This window comes from Vicia villosa, unplaced genomic scaffold (assembly GCF_029867415.1).
Source record: "Vicia villosa cultivar HV-30 ecotype Madison, WI unplaced genomic scaffold, Vvil1.0 ctg.000852F_1_1, whole genome shotgun sequence".
Lineage (NCBI taxonomy): Eukaryota > Viridiplantae > Streptophyta > Magnoliopsida > Fabales > Fabaceae > Vicia > Vicia villosa.
Window position 1 is genome coordinate 1 of NW_026705380.1, and position 24,377 is coordinate 24,377.

General features: G+C 35.3%; 1 long non-coding RNA gene across 1 annotated transcript; it reads left to right on the top strand.

Moving 5' to 3' along the window:
- The first annotated feature begins 18,417 nt into the window (after positions 1 to 18,417).
- On the top strand, positions 18,418 to 19,194 carry LOC131631636 (uncharacterized). Its single transcript, XR_009292763.1, has 2 exons — positions 18,418 to 18,595; positions 19,039 to 19,194. It is a non-coding gene; the product is annotated as an uncharacterized LOC131631636 (long non-coding RNA).
- The last annotated feature ends 5,183 nt before the right edge of the window (positions 19,195 to 24,377 follow it).

The following is a 24,377-nucleotide window of genomic DNA, read 5'->3' on the forward strand; positions in this document are numbered from 1 at the left end:
GTCTAGACAATATCAAGACCTTGTATGAACCTTAGGAGCGGTAAATTAACAAACAGTGCACAACCGATTCCCAAACGAAGGTACAACAAGAGAATGGTCGTTACGGCCAGTGCAGAGGGAGATCAAGATCCCCCACAAGGGTCAGGAACAGGAGCGACAAATTCCACGCATGTTTCGACTTCTACTCAAGGAGCGCAAGAGATACCGGGTTCGACTGGATCGAGACCTATGGATAGTTCCCAGGCTGTTCCTGAAAATAATACATCAATGACAGGGACTAATCCAGTTTCAATATCGACTACTGCGCCCTCATCTTCGAACGCTAGAGGAATGCAATTTGCCTCGACAAATGCTGGAAGTCAGTTATTTACCCCAGGGTCATCCGCGTTCGAATGGAGGACAAACAGTCCATATGGCATGCCAAATCCATACATGACAGGTACACGGGGGCAGGGCCCACATATACTACAAACACCACAACATTTTCGCCAAATGTTGGGTCAGTAGGGCGAAGTACACAGAACACTGGTTTCTCCGCCCAAATACCAAATTTTACGACAAGCAATCAAGCAGCATTCCGACAAGAGATGGACGCAAGTAATCATGATATGTTAGGAACTCTGGCCCGAGAATTATCATCAATCTTGCATCCACTAGCAATTAATATCTCTAACTCTAGTCGAGAGAGTGCAGAAACTTTTCAAAAAATATCTTCTCAAATGAATAGAATGGCAGAGTTCATGGGGGTTCCACAACCCAAGCGGAGAAATAACCAAACCTCTTATCAAGAGGGAGAGCCCATCCTATAACGTATCCAAAATGCGGTGCCTCCGCCTGGTGCAACCACTACTGGCGTGACTCCTCCATCTGGTGCAACCACTATTGGCGTAATTCCCCCTTAGAGAACAACAACAGTCGAAAGGAATCCGATAATAGATTTGGAGCCTCCAAATCGAAGAACTGTCCCCGTTCGGTAAGAGTTTGAGGAGGAAAGACCCAGATTAAGGATAGTAGGTAGGGACGAACACCCAGACGAAGTGGTTCAGAGAGTCAGGAGAGAAAATCTGGCTACGGAAAATAACTTAACTGCCATGATAGAAAGGGTTATGGCCAATAATGGCCTTAGTACTGGACTTCGACGTCCAAATTATACATCCCCCATATCAGATTATATCATGCAGACAGAATTGCCTAGAGGCACTAAAGTGCCTAAGTTCACAAAGTTTTCAGGCGAAACTAGCGAGTCAACTGTGGAACATATTTCCAGATATCTAACAGAAGCAGGAGACTTAGCAGGAAATGAGGATTTAAGGATCAAATATTTTCCTAGTTCACTAACAAAGAATTCTTTTATTTGGTTCACTACTTTACCACCAAATTCGATAGATGCTTGGGCGCACTTAGAAAGGTTGTTCCATGAACAGTTCTACATGGGCCAAACTAAGATAAGTCTGAAAGAATTGGCCAGCATTAAGAGGAAGTTTACAGAACCAATTGATGATTACTTGAATAGGTTCCGACTATTGAAATCAAGGTGTTTCACAACAGTCCCAGAGCATGAATTGGTCGAAATGGCTGTCGGTGGTCTAGATTATTCAATAAGAAAGAAACTAGATACTCAGTACCTTAGAGACATGGCCCAGTTGGCGGATAGGGTTCGACAAGTCGTACGTTTGAAAGCAGAAAAAGCTAGGACAAACAAGGGATATAAAAAGGAAAGAGTAGCATACATCGAAGCAGATGAGGTTGATGGCGAATCCTTCGAAAACTCATGCGACATGGAAGAGGTCGAAATAGATATCGCCGAGTTAAAAGAAGCGCCACCTTATGCTTGCAAATTACTTACCCCTTCTAATGGAAGGAATCCAGTAGATAACGATAAAAGTGATAGATTTCCCAAGAAAACTTACACGTTTGATGTCACTAAGTGTGACGAAATATTTGATTTATTGGTAAAGGATGGCCAAATGATACTGCCTCCAAATTCCAAAATTCCTCCGTTAGAACAACGGAAGAAGAGAGGTTTTTGTAAATACCATGGTTTTTTGGGCCATAAAACCTCACAATGTTTTCTTTTCAGGGATCTAATTCAAAACGCTATCAAGGATGGACGTTTGAAGTTTGCTGACAAGACTAAGAGTCACATGAAGGTCGACACAAATCCTTTGAACATTGTTGACGCTAGCTTGTGTGAACCATTGGATGTCAACATGGTAGAGGTATCTGAGGCAAACATTGCGAAAGCTGAGACAACGTTAACTGGAAAGTAGGCCTACTGAAAGCCTAAATAACGATGCGGTCTTCAATACTGATGTTGAAGAATCCCCCAAGACAGAGAGAACTGAAGTTCCGAGAGGGAAAACCAGTGAGGCCACTGAAGACCTTAGGGTAAAGCTTCAGCAAATCCAGATTTCTGAAGCCCCTCCAGCAGTTGTTAATATGGTCAGTGCCAGACGACCGGTGTCTGAATTTGGCGAATTGGAAACATGGTTGACTAGACAAAAGGGAAACACTGAAATTCCTCCAAGAGGGGAAAGTCTCAAAGATTATCTCTGGAATTGCCATGAAAGGAATGGCGGAAAACAATGGATGTGTCCAAGGTGTTCGATCATGCTGAATCGAAGGGTCGAAGCCAACTTTGAAAGGGCTCGTTGCGAAAGATGGGAACACCCCGGGAGAGATCCAAACCCTTTGCTACAAGTGTACCCAAGGATTGAAGAAAGCTTAGTAGGATTTCTGGTCAGATGTCACAGGAAAAACACTGAAGTTGCATTGTGCCCCAGATATGGGGCAGTTTATGATGAAATGCTGGCACGATCATTCGAGAGGGTGTACTGCTACATGGGTCAAGAAACTCAGGGATTACGTCCTAACTTGTATGGTTCCGATATATGGACCCCAACGAAGAGACCTGACAGCCCACATCCTAGGGCTCGAAGGGTAACATTCAAAGTCCCTACAGAAGTACCTAGGGACAGATGGGTGCAAGCTGGTGCAAGAACCAACAAATGGCGAAGTTGGGACCAAGGAGGAAGGACTGCAATGGCATATAGGAAACAATTTCAAAACTCAAATCGAGAGATGTATTGGTTGGAGAATTACAAAGGAAAAAATCCTATGTCCAGATCCCAGTGGAGAAGGCACCAGAGAATGAAAAAGGCTCAAAGAGAATACAGACCAAGAGAAGCTGGAGAGTCTAGCAGCAACCAGGGTCCCACACCAGGGAGCGAAGGCAAGCAAACCTCCGGTGGAACGCAGACTATTCGAAGCTGAAAATATTCTAGTAGAAGAAGAAAAGATGCGTTCCAGTCCTTGGAAGGAAGAGGATAGAATGACAAATGATTTCGATTATGACGGGGTGTCATCTATAAACCTTAACTGCAACGTTGTGTCTGTACTCCCTCATGAGTTTAATCAGGAAACTGAAGTTGAAGACTGCGAAGAGGCTGATATCGAAGTAATGGCAAAACACAGACCTGTGTGTTACTATGTTCTAAACAACGGTGTAGTTGAAGAGCAGAACGCTTTCTTCGAGAGGCCCGATGAAGGTATGCGAAATCATTTGAAACCACTCTACATAAGGGATAAAATTGAAGATGTTGGCATTAATAAAGTCCTAGTAGATGGGGGGCAGCAGTGAACCTAATGCCCCAATACATGTTGAAAAGAATCGGTATGTTCGATACCGATATAAGGCCACACAACATGGTTCTGTCTAACTACGAAGGCAAAATAGGGCAAACCTTGGGAGTTGTCCAGGTGAATCTCACGGTGGGATCAATCACAAGGCCAACTATGTTTATGGTCATACCTGCGAAAGCAAATTACAATCTCTTGCTCGGAAGGGAATGGATCCACGGAGTGGCAGCTGAGCCATCTACAATGCATCAAAGGGTAACCATCTGGAGGGAAGATGGTATAGTAGAGAATATTGAAGGGGATCAGAGTTACTATATGGCTGAAGTAAATCAAGTTAATAAAACTAACTTCGATAGGAACTTCGCAAACATAGGACCCTGTCATGCAGCAGAAAAGATGTATACCCCGAATAAGAATGCATTGTACTACTTAACTCTACACCCAAATGGTTTCCAATGGAATAGGGAAATAATGGATGGCCCAGAAGATACCCCACCAACGGAGCATCAGCCAACAATACGGCCAACAGGCTGGGCAACAAAATTGATGATGTCTGAGTCATCATTTTTCGAAAGGATTTCGGCTTATGTAGCCGAGAATAAAAGAAAGACGGCTCTCGAAGCCGAATCATCAAACATGTTGCTTAATGAAGGTCTAAAAAAAAGAAGAAGTTCCAGATATAGGGATAGATGCGATCCCTCACCTGCCTAAAGATTCAGTCCAGGTCAAAGAGATTTCAGAAGAAGAGATAGGTCAAAGATTGGATGCAATCTATGACGAGGAGCCTTTGGGTTTCGAGAAGGACCCAATGGGATCAAATATCAAGATGTTAGCCCAAGATCCACTAGAAGAAGTAAATCTCGGAGATGGAGATCAAAGGAGGGTAACATATGTCAGTGCGAAACTAGAGCCAACGCTGAAGTCGAAAGTGGTCACGTTGCTGAAGGAGAATAAAGATTGCTTTGCATGGGATTACGATGAGATGCCTGGTCTAGGGCGCGATTTGGTCGAATTGAAGTTACCTATAAAAGAAGGGAAAAAGCCCATCAAGCAAACTCCTAGAAGGTTCGCACCAAAAATTCATTCGAAGATTAAAGCAGAAGTCGAAAGACTCCTACGGTGTAAGTTCATCAGAACCACAAGGTATGTCGAATGGATTGCTAATATTGTACCAGTTATCAAAAAGAATGGTTCATTAAGAGTATGCATAGATTTTCGTGATCTAAATGCAGCAACTCCTAAGGATGAATATCCCATGCCTGTGGAAGAAATGTTAGTGGATTCAGCCGCAGGTTTCGAGTATCTAAGTATGTTGGATGGATACTCTGGTTATAATAAGATTTTCATTGCAGAAGAAGATGTGTCTAAAACAGCTTTTCGTTGCCCATGGGCAATAGGCACCTATGAGTGGGTTGTGATGCCGTTCGGTTTAAAGAATGCTGGGGCAACCTACCAGAGAGCAATGAATTCTATATTTCACGATTTTATAGAAACGTTCATGCAAGTATACATAGATGACATCGTTGTTAAATCTGTCTCGGATTGCGATCATCTAGATCATCTAAGCCAATCATTCGAAAGAATGAGAAAACATGGCTTGAAGATGAATCCCATGAAATGTGCTTTCTTTGTGCGGGCTGGAGATTTCCTGGGCTTCGTGGTTCATAAAAAGGGGATAGAAATTAATCAGAATAAAACGAAGGCTATTATGGAAACCAAGCCTCCATCCACGAAGAAAGAATTACAGTCCTTGCTGGGGAAGATAAACTTCTTAAGAAGATTCATCTCTAATTTGAGTGGACGCACACAAGCTTTTTCCCCTTTACTTCGTCTAAGAGAAGGAAAGTTCGAATGGCGTGTCGAACATCAAGAAGCTTTTGATAAAATTAAGCAATACTTGATCCATCCACCAATCTTATCTCCCCCAAATGGGAAGAAACACATGCGTCTGTATATTTCAGCTTCAGATAAAACAATAGGCAACATGTTAGCAAAAGAAGATGAAAATGGCATCGAAAGAGCCATTTATTACTTAAGTAGAGTACTCAATGATGCAGAGACTAGGTACACTGCGATAGAAAAACTCTGCCTTTGTTTGTATTTCTCTTGTATCAAACTTACGTATTATATAAAGTCAGTTGATGTTTATGTTTCGTCTCATTGTGATGTTATTAAACACATATTATCAAAGCCAATATTACATAGTCGAATTGGCAAATGGGCTTTAGCCCTCACTGAATATTCACTAATATTTCAGCGTCTTAAGGAAATGAAAGGTCAGATTGTGTCAGATTTCATTGTAGACCATGTAGTAGTGGAGAGTCATCAACAGTATGTGGATTTGAAACCTTGAAAGCTATACTTTGATGGTTCGACTCATAGAGAGGGAACTGGAGTTGAAATATTGATAATTTCTCCTGATGGAATTCCAACAAAGCTCAAGTATAAGATTGAAGGTCCTTTATGCTCCAACAACGAAGCTGAATATGAAGCACTAATTGCTGGACTTGAAGCTTTGTTAGAATTGGGGGCAACTAGAGTCGAAATTAAAGGAGATTCCGAACTGGTGATTAAACAACTGACAAAGGAATACAAATGTATCAAAGAAAATTTGATCATGTACTTTGTCATAGCAAATAGGTTGCTTAAAAGATTCGAGTATGTGGAATTAAAACACCTCTCAAGGACCAACAATCAAGAATAGAATGATTTGGCACAGTTAGCCTCAGGATATAGGGTATCAAAAGAGAAGTTAGAAGAACTGATCGAAGTAGAGAGGGAGAGCAATGTCTACTAAACTTTCCCCAAGTGATCTGGAGAATTCACAATTAGGTTACGCTAACAAAGAAGAGTTCGAAGTATTAAACATAGACTCATTGACAGATGCAGATTGGAGAAGTCCAATAGTAAACTATCTAAAAAATCCTTCGACAGACACAGACAGGAAGGTGAAGTATAGAGCCCTGTCATACTTTTTGATGGGAAACGAATTGTTCAAGAAAACTCCTGAAGGTGTATTGTTGAAATGCTTGGGGGAAGCAGAAGCATATTTGGCTCTTTCAAATGTACACAGTGGAGCATGTGGTGCACATCAAGCAGGACACAAAATAAAATGGCTCTTGTTTCGTTATGGAATGTATTGGCCTTCCATGTTAAAAGACTGCATAGAGATTGCGAAAGGGTGTCAAGAATGTCAAGAGCATGCAGGTATCCAACACGCCCCAGCAAACGAATTAAGTTCAATAGTAAAGCCTTGGCCTTTTAGGGGATGGGCACTAGATTTGATTGGAGAAATTCACCCCAAATCATCTAAAGGTCAAAGATACATATTGGTAGGAATAGACTACTTCACGAAATGGGTCGAGGCAATACCACTTGCGAATGTGGACCAAGAGGCTGTGATTGAGTTTATTCAAAAACATATTATATACAGATTTGGAATACCAGAAAGTATAACTACTGATCAAGGATCCGTGTTCACTGGGCGAAAGATGCAGGACTTCGCCAAAGAAATAGGGTTCAAATTGTTTACTTCTACACCTTACTATGCTCAGGCAAATGGACAAGTTGAAGCAACAAACAAGATAATAATTGTTCTTATCAAGAAACATGTCGGGAAAAAACCCAAGAATTGGCATAAAACTTTGGACCAAGCACTTTGGGCTTGTCGAACATCTCCAAAAGAAGCTACGAATACAACGCCTTTCCAACTAACGTTTGGTCACGACGCAGTACTCCCAGTCGAGATACATCTGCAGTCAGTAAGGATACAAAGACAGGCAGAAATCCCTCCCAACATATACTGGGAATTAATGATGAATGAATTAGTAGACATGGACGAAGATAAAATTCGAGCATTGGAAATGATAAAAAGGCAAAAGGAAAGAGTGTCCAGAGCATACAACAAAAGGTGAAAGGTAAAACATTTATTAATAATGACTTAGTTTGGAAAGTTATTTTACCTATAGATCGAAAGAATCAGGCACTCGGTAAATGGTCCCCACACTGGGAAGGACCCTTTCGAATCTTAAAGGTATTTTCGAATAATGCTTACGAAATCGAAGAATTAGCAGAAGATCGCAGGATCTTAAGAGTAAATGGGAAGTATCTGAAGAGATACAAACCAAGCATGCACGAAGTGAAGATTGCAAAAACGTAGATATTTAAGGTACTACGTAAGCCAAAATGGTTGAACTGATGCCAAAATGGCTTTGTGATCAAAATATACGATAAATAAAGTAAAGAGACAAAGGAACAACAAAATATTTGTCATTAGAAGATTACATGCATTACAAAATGAAGCCTAAAAGCATGACCCAAAATGTTGAAGAGTACAAAAGAGAAAACATAAAAACCTAAACCAAAAAACATCTCCTAGTTGATCCTCTGGTCTAAACCCTCCAAAGCCAGCAGGGGCAAGCTCTCCGCTTCGAACATATCCATGGTTCCAGAGCTGCGCATCCTTCTCACTATACCCTTTTTGAGGAATATGTAAGATAAGAGTCTCCCATATGGAAGACACGTTACAACCCCTTGACGAGCAACAGCCGTAGAGACTGCCTCAACAAGCCCTTTGAAGATCATCAAAGGAAAGTTGATTTTCCTCCCACGAAAGCCACAGAGTATAAACTCTATATCCTCTACCATGATGCTATTTTGATCTTGGTTTCGTGGATGAAAATTACCCACAAGGAGTTGGTGCCAAATCCTGATGACCTTGGCGCTGAAAAGGTCATTGTCCATGAGAGTCCTCAACAGAAGATGAGTGGTCATGCTGAAGCTATTATCATCAAAGGTCTCCCCAGAGTTGTTGCATCTCATAAGATTAGAGATAGTGGTGGGAGTGATCCTAATGTGGGCACCTCGAACCTCAGAGATCACGGTGGTACTACCCTCTGGATCTATGCGTAAAGACGCAAACATCCAAAAATCAGCCAACATGTTAGGGTAAACAGGTCCTTCCAAGATTTCAAAATAGAAGTCAAGCTCTTGGTTGACAAAGAAAGCACTAATGTTTACGGAGTTGCTTTCAAAGTCTTCTTCAGAAACTTTGAACTCCTTTTTGATGCAAGCTCTGATATTGTTATAAGTAAGGGGCACTGCCATTTGGTAGAGAAAAATTTGGAAACGTTTTTCTGTTTTTGTGTTGAAGAAAATGTGAAAGGATGCTACAAAGCTTCAAGATAAGGTTCTGTGGAACAAAGGTGAAGAAATAAGTGTGATGTTAAGCACTTATATAGATCTGGGGGCAGGAGTGGAACGGTTGAATTTTTAATGTATGATTATACTGCGTTTTGTATTCCAAAGAGAAGTTATGGCTTCCGCCATTTCCCGCCCTTGGAAGTTGAGATGCAATCATGAAAAACTGATGCACGCACGTCTTAAAGAGGTGTTTTGGAGAAAGTGACGTCATCACTTAATAATGATTACGGCTAGGGGAGTGGAAACGTCAAGTCTAAGCTAAAGGGTGCGAAGGATCACGTGTTTTACATTAATTAGAATTACTGTGGCAAATCAGAAAATAGATTTTGGTGAAGTCTGGAAGATTTGCTTAAAACATTGTTCGCGAGTATTGCAAAATATGGACAAAGTGGAAGATAAAAGTTAAGCAGATAAAAGTTGAGCATACATGTATATTCTGCGAAGAGTACGATTATAAAGCAAAAGTACAACATGATAACGAAGTACAAGGTTTGAGATAACTAATTAAAATCTTTAGGGAGATTATCTTTGATCTTCAAATACTGAGCCTCCCAGGAAGACATACGAAGTTCGATCACGGCCCTTAGTTTCTTCAGTTCGTCAATTTCAGGAATTAGTTTTCGTGTAGCCTCGAAATGTTGGATTCCTAGATTTGCAACTTCAGTCAATTCCTGCTCAGTGATTTGTTGAATGGTTGCCTTGCGAGATTCAACCTCCTTTATCTTCTCTTCAAGCTGGACAATCTCTTGTCTCCAAGATTGGATATTCTGCTCACATTCATCATACTCTTTCTGTTTCTCCGAGCGATTAAGCTTGAGAGCATCACCTTTCTTCGACGCCTCAATGGCGGCTTTCCAAGAAGAATGATGAGAGGCTATCTTCGCAGTTAGCTGTTCGTCGACATTTTGTTTTCGCAGAATATTGGCCTGGAGTTGTTCGACTAGAGAACCCAGCAAGACAATCACCTCTGAAACTTCTTTTGAAACTTGAAACAGATCCACTTTCTTCAAAAGTTGATTCAAGCTATGACTCTTGGTAGGATTTTTGCTAAGGACATCAACAAGATTGGTTCCAAAGAACTTTTCTTTTATTTGATGAAGTAGATCAAGGATGTCCTCTTTGTCACCAGATTCTGTAGGGACAGCTGGAGAGACCTCAAATTCAAAGGGCAAAATAGTATTCGCATTCATTATGGTCTTTAGGAAGCTGAGAGGGTCAGTTTGTTTGAGCTGTTCCAATTCCGAAAGAGTAGGTTTCGCAAAGATAGGCGTCGAAGTTGTTCCAGGAATAACTATGGTTGCAAATGTTGAAGTTTCTTGAGGGTTGTTTTCATCTGGTTTAGAAATTTCCTCCATGGCATCTTGTTCGGACACAGTGTCTTCACTACCATTGGGTCGCTTATTCGCATTATCACTACCTGAGCATTGATGATCTTCTCCCAGGTTTTTACCTTGATGGATAGGTGGGGATTCATCAGTCGAATGGCTTTCTTCGATTGGCGCATTAGGAAAGACAGTTGCAAGAGGCCTGACATCTTCAAGAACTGTTGAGAGAACATGAGATTTGTTTTGAGGAACATCTGCATTAAACAAACCAGAATTAATCATAATGACAAGGTTTTGAGAAATCTATTGACTATAATGAAGAAGTTGTGATTACCTTGGAATTTATCGACATCAACGGTAAAGTTGAAAGCTTTAAGGTTGGAAGTAGCAGTGCCAGTATCATCCTGCAATAACAAGGTAAGAATCAATCACTAAATTAAAGTTAATAAAAATGATTATGGGTTGAAACCCAAGTACCTTGGTTGGAATATTGTTTGGGCTCGAATTATGACTTTCGACGATAAGAATATTGCTGGCAGTCTTTAAAGATGATTCTTCAGAAGACACTTTGTCACTGGACGAAATAACTTTCGAGGAACCCGACTCTTTCTCCTTGCCAACAGGGGTGACAGCTTTCTGTCTCTTTTTATGTCCTTGCTTAGTGCGGGGTGCAGATTTGTCATCATCATCCGAAGCAGCCGCTGAAGAAGCTTTTCGCTTCAAAGCTACCGGGGGTTTTGAGCTCTGGAAAGTATGGAATGGACAAAGTGAGCACTACTTACAAGCTACACATTGTGTAAAAAAATATAGAGTATGGATATACCGTGGGTTTCTTGTCAGCAGTAACAGAGTCACTTTCATTAGGCTTGTTGCTCTTCGATGCTCCAGAATCTTTTTGTGTAGGAGTTTCTTTAACTCAGTTCCTTAGAGCAATAGCTGCAATAAAACTTGGAATCAGCATTTTAACAGAATAAGAAGAGTTAGTCGAAAGATTGTCTAAACCCAAACCTTTAGGTATTGGAGTTAGGATGCGAACGTGTTTAACATCTATATGAAGATGCCCTTTGAAAGTATTCAGGGTATGCTTAGTCGGAACCACTCGCGCAGCGCGTTTTTTAGTACTTTCCTGAAGGATTTTTAAGACATTCCCACACACAACCAGTCTGGAAAAGGAGGGCTCAGAGCCACACCAAAATCAGCAATTGGCAGCGGAGGGAATTTCGGAGGATTAAGTTCGAAAGCCACTTCATAACGTAGTTCTGGTCGAACAGACGGGGGCAATTTCAACTTATCCAATTTCGCAGAAAACTTCTCGCGCAAATTGGCTGCGGCTTCACGAACGATCCGACTAAGATCATCAGGCCTATAGATAGTTTCAAAGAAGTTCTAAAAGGCTTGAATTTCTTTAATATGAGTCGAAGTACCTTTTTGAAATTTCTCCTGCACATCAGCAAAAGCTGCATTTAGTTCCTGAGATAGATTCTCAGCATCAAAGATTTGTGTAGTATAATACTCCGTCCACCATTCATGAAAGTCTGGAGTGGAGTAGAAAGCAGGCTCGAAAGCAACAGGAGAAAGATGAGAAATGTCAGCATATCTGGCGATCTTCGATTCGCATTCTTCTTCAGATAGGTACAAGGTATGAAAGCACATGTGGCTCCTCTTGTCATACAGACACTTGGGTTTCACTTGAACCAGTCCAAATTGTCTCGAAACCAGATTTGGTTGGTAGCAGAGAATAACATATTGGCTTTTGGAGGGGCGAAGACGATGATAGAATAATCTTGGGGTAAGGAAAGCTCCCCAAATAGTCATGGATTCAGTCTCTTGATCTTGAGATGTTGGTGGAAACTTTCGAGTGAACCATTCGGGACCTACTGTCCTGTTTACGAACGAAGCCATCGAAGGACTGAAATGATGACACCGAGCAAACATCATGGCATATGCTAGAAAATGCTCGCGGAGTTTCCCAGTCTCCTCTTTTGGGGTTAACAAAGCCAACCTGGTTCCTTCTACAGTTCGATTTTTTATGTCTGGATCTTCTTCGTTCACAACACCTCGAAATGGGAGCTGAGTTTCGAAAGTGGCATTAAGCCACAATTGCAATAGCCAGAAAGGACCAGCATAGAGAAAAGATCCACTTTTGTAGTTCTTAGTAAGGTTTGTGGCTTCACTAAGGTTTTCGTAAAGGAATCCTAGGATTAATTGGCTCAGGTTTAGTCTTTTTCCAGCATGTAGGTGATTAGCCATGCAAAGATATCTCTTTGCAACTTGTATGGATTTGGAGCAGAAAACACACCTTGAGAGCCATAATCCTAAGAAAGCAATATGCTCCTTGTCGGAGACTTCTTCCTGCGTTGTATCATGGTATTTATGGATGAAGGCAGTATAAGTAACTGTTGCCTCGTTAAAATTAATGGTATCAGTATCCATATCATTTGGGTCAAAAGTTTCCCCAGTTGGTCGAAGCCCTGTGATAGCAGCTATGTCAAAGAGAGTAGGGGTAACCATTCCACATGGAAGATGGAAAGTGTTGTGGGAAGCATCCCAGAAGTGAACCGCTGCTACTAACATGGTTTGGTTATACTCTAATCCCGTTTTTGACAGTTGGATTAAATCATATATTCCTAATGTTTTCCAGAAGGATGTCTTTTTTCCCTCTACTTTTGTTAGCCAGGCATAGTACAGTTCAGGATCGTTTGCTAACTGGATTGACCTAAACACCTTCACGAAATTGGTCATATAATTCAACCTAATTTTTGCTAGAGCCAAAGGGGTGGCAGTCGAAGCTTCTGCTGCATTATCAGGTTCTCCTAAAGATGGGTGTTCATCTTCATCTATCCTAACTTTACTTACTAGAGGTCTAGTTTTATAATAAGCAGGAAAGAATTTATCTAGAGAAGGGCTAGTTTCTCCTGGTAACGGACCCATAAAAGCGTGAGGTTTTCCAGAAAGTGCAAAAGTAATGATTACCTGAGAAGCGTAGATAGCGCGCGCCTCTGTAGTGTTAGGGTTTGGTATGTGTTCTTGCTCCCCTATCTGGGTAGGATGTTGAAGTTTTAGAACAGGTTGAAGAACGTTTGAAGAAGCCATGGATAAGTTTGATTTAGAAAATGGGTTTGGAAGTGACCAGAGATGTTTTCTTCTGAAGAACGAATGAGGAAATAAGAGTGAAGGTTGTATGAAGAAACTGAATCAGGTATTTAAAGGTTTTTAACGGAAACCCTTTCAAAATCTTTTGGGTAAAAGCCAAGAGACATGCGGCATGCGCTGATTTCATCCAACGGCGGTCGAATAGTTATTAGCTTTATTCCTAGTATATAGGAGTAATGATCAGGAAGTAAGGCCAGAACGTGGGAATGTAAGTTATGAGTAGACATCTTGAAATTGACAAGACGTTTTGGAAACAGAGTCATAAATGATTATGACGTCAGTCAATGGTCTTGGAACTTTAAAACGAAATCTTATTACAGCAAGAAACGCCTATTTCTCTTGTTTTTCGAAACAGGCATTTATTGGGGGCAATTTGTTAGCTGAAGATTTCGTTTTATAAATATGATCCTTCGAAAGGTGAAGACTCGAAGGAGGATGGTTCTTGGTGATCGTCTTTGAAGATAAGATGGCTCCTGATGGCCATATTTCGAAGATGAAGAAAATTTTAAGTCATGACGGAGATAATGAATGCTGAAGCTAATAGGAGTGTATATCTTCGAGACTTAGACAAATTTTACAAAATATGTTAAGTACTGATGCTTAGCGTGTTTTTCGTGGTATTTTAAGGTTAAGTTATATTGCCACGCGTCAAAGGAGGATTCAGGCAGGAGGATTTGAAATTCGAAGAAGTTTTCATAACTGTCCAAAGACAGATGGCTCTCTGAGGATTCTCATGAGAAACGTGGCATTAGATTAGCGTAGGACCGTTAAGGTCAAAATTAGTATAAATAGGGATCTTAATGTTAGGATTTCGTGTGTTCATTTTGTACAAATCACTCACATATTACTCAAGTATCAAGTGTTAAGAGAAAGAGTTCGCTGAGAAATGTACGTATGACACCACCATCATTTTAATACATATGTATTTTCCTTTATTTTCAATTGTCTTTCAATATCTTTACATTTCGTTTACTTCTTACCATTTACATTCCTGCACTCTTTATTTCTCATGTTATTTATGTTCGAAGTATTTAACATTTATGCACTTTAAGATACTTGCACTTTTACAGTTTTTGTTCTATGTTTTATCTTAACTTATCTTTCGCTGGAATTATATTTACGTGTATAACCAAGCGATCGCTAACCTTTATTATTTCAATTGAGTAATTCTTATTTTCAAGGCAAATCATAAACATGGATCGAATAAAAATCTTTTTGACTATGTCCTAGGATCAATATAGTCGATCCTGCGAGTAACCAAATCATATTTATTATAATTTGGAAGACTAGCGGTTGTTTACCGGAAATCACCGTAAACAACAAGTCCAGAAAAATTCATACATAAATCATAAACATTGATCACTATAATATCATTGATAATTGCTTATTTGGAAGGGAAGGTCAATCTATAGATTGATTCATATTCATATACTTTCTTACTTAAACAAATATTCGGATTTGTTGATTATTATTGACTTGCTATCTAGGATTGTTGGATGCAAGGGTTGATTGATTAAAGAGGGGATTGTTCTCTTAATAATTTGGTTTGATCAAGGAGAGGATTGTTCTCTTGATAATTTGTTAGTCAATCAAAAGAGGATTTTTCTTGTGGATTGCATAGGCTTTTGTAAGTTTCTTACACTAGTAAAATCTTTTTCGTGTTTGAAAGGGGACTGGAGTATTCTCGAACTATGAGGGGAACCAGGATATATTGATGTGTCATTTATTTCCTGCACTTTACATCTTTTATAACATCACCATAAACCAGAAAAATAATACCATCATCTTCAAACACCGATAAAATTTTAAAAGTACCTAATTCACCCGCCTCTTAGGTGCAATCTGTACTTACAAAGAGACTTCTTTCTAACATGAATGAAACAAAAAATATTAGATGAAAACATTCGCCATGTAGCCGGTTCTTTAAAATTGAAGAAAATTGTTTCGTTGTTTATGGACTTTAGTATTGTGCCAAGAAACCTTAGGCTTGGGCTTGCCACAGATGGAATGAACTCGTTTGGTAATCTGGGTACTAACCATTCTTTGTGGCATGTTCTTCTCACGATTTACAACCTATTTCTTTGGTTGAGCATGAAGCACAAGTATATGATGTTAAGTATGATGATTTCTGGACCAAGACAACATGGAAATGAGTCCATTAATTGAATATTTAAAACTTTTGTGAAATAAAGGTGTTGATGATGCATATTCTGGTGAAAATTTTAAGTGCGTGCAATGTTATTTTTGCATACTTAACGACTTTCCTGCATAAGGTAATTTGGCTGGGTAAAGTGTCAAAGAACATAAAAAGTGTCCTATATATGAATCTAATACATGTTTTTTTACCAACTTAAGTCTGGAAAAATGACTGTTATCTTGAACATTGGAAATTTCTAAAATCAAATCATCCTATCATAGATTGTGGATGGCTTTTAATGGAGAACGGGAGTTTGAAATTGCTCCCAAACCTTTAACTGGTGATGGAGTTTATCAATGGAAAGAACACCTTACTTTAGTCTTTGGAAATAATAAAAAAAGGTGTCATTTGAGAGAAATATTTTTGAAAAAAGAGATTGGTGTTATTTGATCATTCATATTGGTCTAGCCTCAATGTAAGACATTGTCTTGATGTGATGAATATTGAGAAAAATATATGTGATAGTTTGACAGGAACACTTATAAAAATTATAGGCAAGACTAAAGATAATAAGAATTCCCACTTAGATATGGTGGAGATGGGTATATGAAAATAATTAGCTCCAGAAGATAGAGGAAAAAAACTTATTTGCCTCCGACATGTCACACTATATCTAAAAAGGAAAAAAAGTTTTTACAAGTGTTTGAATGGTATCAAATTTCTCCAAGATTACTCATCAAACATAAATAAACTTATATTAATGAAACAACTTATGCTAGTGTCTATCTGTGACATCCTTCCAAAAACTGTGTGAGAATTGAATCGAACTCTATTTGGTCGAAGGGTAGCTTCATGTTTGAAAGAGAATATGCATGAAGTCAAAGCTTGTTCGTATGTTGTTGTCGAAGATCTACATACTGTAGTTAAAGTGTGTTCTAGTCTGTGGGTATCAAAATGCTAGGGTTGTTAGTATTTTCAATTGGGCCTGTTTGTAATGTCCAATTGTTTAAGTTAGCTTGTACCCTAAGTTAGCTTGTAATGGGTATTTGTGAAAAATCCCATTAATTTAGTATGTTAGATTTATTATTAATAGCATACTAGTCTCTCATAATTGCATACGACAAATCCTAATTTAGGGTGAGAAGGTTATTTTTTATTCTTGTAACACTTGTAATCTTGTTTCAAAGAGAAAGTAAGGAATAACAGTTATAACCAAATCATTGTTGTTCTTATTGCCTTCTCTATTTCCTATTATACTTTGTTCTTGGCATCATTTACTCAACAAACTGGTTCGCTGAGCATGGAGAAGATTCCTTCAACAAAGTATGAGATTGAAAAGTTCACGGGAGTGAATGATTCTGGTCTGTGGTGCTTGAAGATGAAATTTCTACTGGTCTAGCAGGGTTGGACTTCTGACGCAAAACACTTTCTCTAAATAACATAGAATCCCACACTTTCTTAGAAGCCACTACTCTAGCATCACTAACCTCATCCCCAACCCCACCACACTGTCACTTTTGCCACCACAAAATCAAGGGAATTAAGAGAACTAACCGCCTTGTCAACGTCCAAATGAAGCACTCCAAACACTTCTTCATCCCACACCTTCCTTTTAGACTTTAGAATGAAAAACTACTCTTTAAGAATAAAACCCGCCTTACCACGGATCCTAGCGAGGATAGAATTCCTTATGATCACACCAATATTTAAAGAACTTAAACGGTCTTGGACCCCAATCTGCACAAAAACCAAACAACCATATATGACAATGATTCAGATAAAGATCTTTCTTCAACCATCACCCCCTTGACCTTCCAAAGATCAAAAAGTTGATCCAAAATCAAAAATCTGTCAAGACGACTACATGCACTCCTCTCCAAACTATACCAAGTAAACTTCCTCCCCATCAAAGAAACATCCACAAGATCCATGAAATGAATAAACTCTTCAAACTCTTCAACTTCCCTTTGGTTAAAAAGAGTAGAAACACCCACTCTTTGGTCTCAACTAATAATTGCACCAAAGTCACCCCTACACACCATAGTCTCTTTGGAAACTTATTCTTAAAATTTCTCAGACAAGATCAAAGTTCTCTCTTCTTATCAATGAAACAAGAAGAGTAAAGATTCACTTGAAAAATCGACATGCCCTTCCATAAAACCTTCCCCCACAAAGTTAGAAACAACCTCAAAAACACCAATTTCCAAAAAATAATAATACCACCCGACCTTCCCTCCGCCCATTTAAAACTCCAACCTTCATAAAAATCAATCCATAAAAAATGCACAGAAAAAGAAATCCAACGAATGAAGTTTAGATTCCTGAAAGAAGTAGACATCCGCCTTAGCATCTTCTGAAGGCATATCTTGTTCGCCTGGCATGTTAAAAGGATGTAATGATCGTTGAACACTAGAATTAATCGTTGAACACTAAATGCAGAATTAATCATTGAACACTAAATGCAATACTAGAATAGTGTGTTTAATATCTAGCTGAAGAGATGATAAAACCTCTTTCAAACATGACATATATCCTCTATACAATTAACAAATATTAACTGATAATTACTTTCTTTTACTCTCATAAAACAACTTGATTCGATCAAGATAACACACTTTTATTTTGCATGACTATGTCCATATCCTTCCTTGACTAAGAAATATTTAATTTATTAAAATGTTGACTATATAATTTTGTCAAAAGAAGTTATCTCTTGATAATTTTAATTAATTAATAAATTCTTTACCAATAATAATTATATGTTTAGTTACCTCTTCAATGCTTACATAACAATTATTTTTAATTCGAGATTTTTCTATTATCTATCATGACAGGTTATAAGAGAAATAATAAAAGTATAATAAAATTAAAAATAAAACAAATAGAGAACATAAGATATAAACATAAACACAAGTTATAGTTTTATGACTGTCTCTTCAAACTCCAAAGTATTAAGATTTATTTAATTATGATTAACATAATATTGAATTTTTACTTATAAAGTGATTAAACACATTTTTCAGTTTGTTACATGAAAACATGAAAAAAAATATGGCTCAACTTTTCATGTCTCCTTATGTTTTGATTTTCATTATTTCTTTGTTTTTTACTTTAATGAATGGAGAAACAACGCCGCATAGTAAGTCATTCCTTGACACCATTTTCAAACTCTCTTTTATTAATTATATCTCATGACAAATGCTAACCAGTGTCTCGAGGGTTATGGTTAATATTTTAAAATAGTAAATTAATTTCGATAATCTGCATATTTAATTTTTTGAAAATTAAAATATTAAAATTTTTATAAAATATTTTTTTTAGGAATTCTTAACCATTACTCTTAATATTTCTATACAATATTTTCTTTTTTAGGAATTCTTAACCATTGCCTTTAATGTTTCTTTAAAATATTTTTTTTTTAGGAATTCTTAACCATTGCCCTTAATATTTCTATAAATTTTTTTTTTTTAGAAATTCTTAACCATTACCCTGAGGTACTGGTTAGCAAGACCCGTATCTTATATACACTATTTGATAACCTATTATTATTAAGAATAATTTCTCTTTTATTTGACTTTGCAGATCCATTTTATTGCGTAACTATGGCAGATTGTGCTTACAAGACGTGCCCTGATTATTTGGACCCAAAGTGCATTCATTATAGGTGTCAATGCATATAATTTTGTCTTCATGTCATGATGTTGGTATTTTTTTAATAATATTTTATATTTTCTTTTATGTTTCTATTATCTTTTAAATAATTTGACTAGCACAAAATTATCATATTAAGTGTTGTTACATCGGTTTGCTTTTAAAAAATATTGAATAAAACGTTGTCACTTATAGAATTATATAGTGAAGAAAACATTTTCTTTTTCTGCATCTAGTATAAGATATTACAGTGATATAAATTTATAAATATTGACATGTAATTAAGAATGGTTGACAATAACTAAATTTAAATGATTAAAAATAATAATATTAGATTGTCATTCATATGCAAAAGCACATGTGTGTGACACCGTTCACTTCAAAAATGCTAAAAATGAATAAACATATATAAATTCATAAAAATTTAAAAAAATATTAGCAGAGGAAATAAACTTTTTAAATAAAGTAATTTTAAAAATGTTAGTAGCATAATTTTTTTTAATTTATTTTACACTCACAGTGTAAAATCATTTTACACTGTCAACCAATCACAACCTTTTACCAGAATAAATCACACTTTAAATTAAAAATTCTTTTAATGACAAGACACTTTGTTAGTTTTCTATTGGATGACAGTGTAGAATAATTTTACACTGACAGTGCATATAAATTAAACTATATATATATATATAAATTAAACTATATATATATATATATATATATATATATATATATATATATATATATATATATATATATATATATATATATATATATATATATATATATATTAAAGTTGTTAAGTCTTTTAGAAATTTTTAGAGTCAACTTTAAGGATAATTTTGTAGTTATATTGTTTACTTATTTATTTATTTAATTATATTATTCTTTTCAATTATTATTTTTTTTTAAAACTATCTTATCCTATTAACTTCTTATATTATTTTCAAATTTTTTTATCTTTCAAACTCACGTTTTTTATTTTGAACGTAAATAAAAAAAATTGTAATCCCACATTTCATAGCAAGTCATAAAAGTGTCATTATTTGTTTTATTTAATTATACTTTCCTATTATTCATTTAAAATAATAAATAGCCAAAAATGCAAAAAGAATCTTAGTAAATTAATAAATTATTATTAATATATTATGAGTTTAAAGGAAGTGCACTGACAGTATAAATTAACTTTACACATACAACCAATCAAAATCCTTACACTTGCTATGTCATATTAGTTTTTTAAATTAAAATTGTGTTTTAATTGAATACATGGTTATAATTAATTGACAGTGTAAAAATATTTTACACTGTAAGTGCATATGCTTTTTTCTATTATTATTATTGTTATTATTATTATTATTATTATTGTTATTATTATTATTATTATCATAAAAGTGTCTTAATGCTTATTAGTAAGAAAGTGGAAAAGCAAGAAATGCAAGAATAGATCCAACCATCCATTATCACCACAATCTCATGATCCCTAATAAAAAGGAAGTTAAATTTAAAATTAATTTAAAATTTACCACTAAAATAGTGACACATACTCATTTTTGCATTTCTTCTTTAAATTGCTTAGTACTAAATAGCACTACTCATTTATTTTATTTAATTATATTTTCCTTTTTAATTATTATTCATTTAAAATAATAAATAGTTAAAAATGCAAAAAAAATTATCTTATTAAATTAATAAGTTATTATTATTATTTTATTATTATCATTATTATTATTATTATTATTATTATTATTATTATTATTATTATTAGTATTACTATTTATTATATTTTTATTGTTAATTAATTAATAAATGAAATAATTGCATTAAAAATGAGTTAGTGCGTTAAGTGAGCTAATAAATTAACATTTTTTTACTTAACTGTCTCATGACTTAATTTTATTCAAGTTTTATACCTTATCTTCATAACTTAGTTGTATAACACTTTGATATTTAAATATTTTTGTTCTTTTGCATCATGTAAATTTTAATATAACAATAAATTCTTTTCAATTTAGTTGAGTTTTTGTGATCTCAATATATTTTATATTCCATAAATATAACTTATATTTTTATATATTCTTAATAAAATATACTTTGATTTAATTTATTGTGTATTATTTGTCTTTCAATCATAAAATATATTATATATTAATATACTTTTTATTTTTATTTAAAGATCGTCCATAGCATTATCACCTACATTTATTTAAAATAAAATATGATTTTCAAAATATATTAATTTTTTTATGATATTTATGTTGTTTATGGATATTTTCAGAATTATAAATAATTTATTAATAAAACTGTTATATTCTTATAATTATATATTAAAATATTTATATTTGTTCTATATCCCTGGATCGCACGGGTTAACGAAATCAGTGTTTTAAAAACCGGACCGGACATCAAACCGGTAAGGATACTAGGTCACTGGTTTATTGGTCGAACCACTAAGTCACTGGTCGAACCGCATGACTAAACCGGGTTAAATCGGATAACTCGGTTGAATAGACCGGTCGTTATAACAAAATTATATAGGTATAAAATCTGTCAAATCGGATGATTCAGTCTCTACAAAATATAACTAGCACTAATTTTTTTTGAAAATATCATACTATAAATAAATTCACAAGTTTGTAATTTAAATTCAAATTTTACACATAGGTATCACACACAATAAAATAGTACATAATTATAAAATATAATTGCAAACAAAAGTTTAATCGCAATATAATCTAATTGAATAATTTATAACAAAATAATTTCATTGTCTACTAAATTTAATTTCAATAAAAAAATTGTTTTAATGTTGGGATCTCCTTCTTCAATATCAAAATTATGGGTAACAAAATCAATTGCATCTGGAACAATTTTTTTAAGTATTATTTACTATTTATTTTTTATTTTAATTTTTATTTTAATTTTAATTTTTTATTTTAATTTTTCATTAAAATAGTCAAAACGACGTTGTTTTAATTTTTTAAAATAAAAAAAAAATAAAAAATTAAGAAATGCATTTAAACCGCCGGTTCACAAAAACCGTTGGTTTTTCCGATTTTAGCGGTTTACACCGGTTTTGACCGGTTCACACCGGTTCAATGACATTCCCGGTCTAGCTATTGAACCATACCGGTTACGTGACTGGTTCCTGGTTCGACCGACCGGTCCGGTTTTTAAAACACTGAAAGAAATAATAATGTATTAATGTTAATAAATTCATGATACTTATAAATTAATTACTTTTAAAAAATTAATTTTAAAAATAATGAAAATACATGAATAAAATTCGGCAATATAATAAGCCTCAAAGTTTATTCGTACTTCGTACAAAATTGGACAAATCAAATCTTGATCTTCACAGAAACAATACAAAAATTTGTTTTGGGATGACCCTTGGGCCGAAGGGAGAAGTTTGAAGAAAGTGTATCTGAGTTTATATAGAGTAGCTCTAGACAAAGAAATATCAGTCAGTGATTCAGTTAGAAAGGAAGAAGAGGAAGTGGTATGGATTGATAGATGGGTGACCAATTTGGACGAAGATAACCTAAAACTAAAGGAGGAAATCAGAGTTAAAATTCAAAGATTAACTCTGAGGGAATAAGTGTCAGATAAGTGGACTTGGGCTAGAAGTCTTTATTTGGTTAAGGAAGCTTACGCGACGATAATGGATGGCTCTCTCAATTGTGATAACGAAGAGAGGAAGTTAGCGGTTGTGTGGAGCAAAATTGTACCATTAAAAGTGTCAATGTTGGTATGGAAGACTTGGAAAAACAAAATAATGACGAGGGATAACTTAATTAATAGAGACATTATGGACGAATATAAAAAATATTTTCCATTCGGATGTGGAAAAGAGGAAAGTGCGGCCCACATCTTTTTTGAATGTCTGTTAGCCTCGGCGACATAGAATGATATTCTAAGATGGTTAAATATTTTTTGTGTTTTTCACAATTCAGCTGTACAAAACTTTTTCCATTTTTCAGGGTTGTGTAATTAGGGGTGTGCATGGATCAATAACCAAACCAAATTAAACCACATATATGGTTTGGTTTGGATCTTAAAACCATTTCTTTAAAACTGGTTTATTTTTTTAAAACCGGTTTACATGTGGATCGGTTCAGTTCTAAACCGGTTTCTTATAAAAACCAGTTTATAAAAAAAACCGGTTTAAAACCGGTTTCTCTCAAAACCAATTTTTTATTTTTTTAAAAGAATCAGTTTTAAAAAAAGTTTAATAAGAAAATTAAATTTTAAAACCAGTTTAATTATTTTATTATTTTCAAGAAAATGTTAAATGAAATTTTATTTTCAACATCACAAAGAAACATCTAGAGATAATTAAATAAGTATGTTTAAATTTTACTCCTTATATCTCTAATTGTAAATATTATCTAATCATAAAAATTAATAAAAAATTTCATAAAACTACTAACATGTACACGTAAATTTTAATATAATTTTTTTTCTTAAAGAATGTATTAATACAAATGACAAAATTTATTTATTTATAAAAAGTGAGTAAACATTTAATTATAAAGAAGTAGTGCCTAAAATGTAATCAGAAGCATGAAACATGAAAAAATTTCATGACTAAATGGCCAATGCTATCATAGCTGAAATGAAAAATAATTTCCAAACCATCCTTTTAGACTCTGTTTCTATATAGTAATTCTTATGTATTTTCTAATTTCCTCTCAGTTTCAATAAGTGATTGTTGGTAAATCACGTTACGCACTTACACTTAATAATAGCACCGTGATTTATTTATATTACAATTTTTTTTTTAAATTAAAGTTGTTCATTTTGATTTAGAAAAGTTAATCATTAAATATGGATAAACTTAAGTATAGAAATTTTATACAGTAAAATTAAAATTATATTATAATTTATTAATATGTTATTAGAGAAATTTAACTTTAATATATGTATATGATGAACCATGAAAAAAAACGTATAAATTTAATATATAATGAAATGTGGGTATCCAATAACTAAACCAAATTATTATTATGGGTACCGGTTTATATTTGGATAACAAAATGGGTACCCGATTTTATATTTTAGCATTTGGATTGGGTTTTAAAAAGTGGAATAATTTGGATATCAATTTGGTTAAGGATAACCGGTTTTTTTGCACAGCCCTATGTGTAATGGTGTAAGGAGCCTAAGGGATAAACTCCATGTCATTTGGTACGCGTGTATTTGGAATATTTGGAGGAGGTATAATGGTAAAATTTTCAGAAACAGCGGAAGTCGTGAAGATGCTCTCA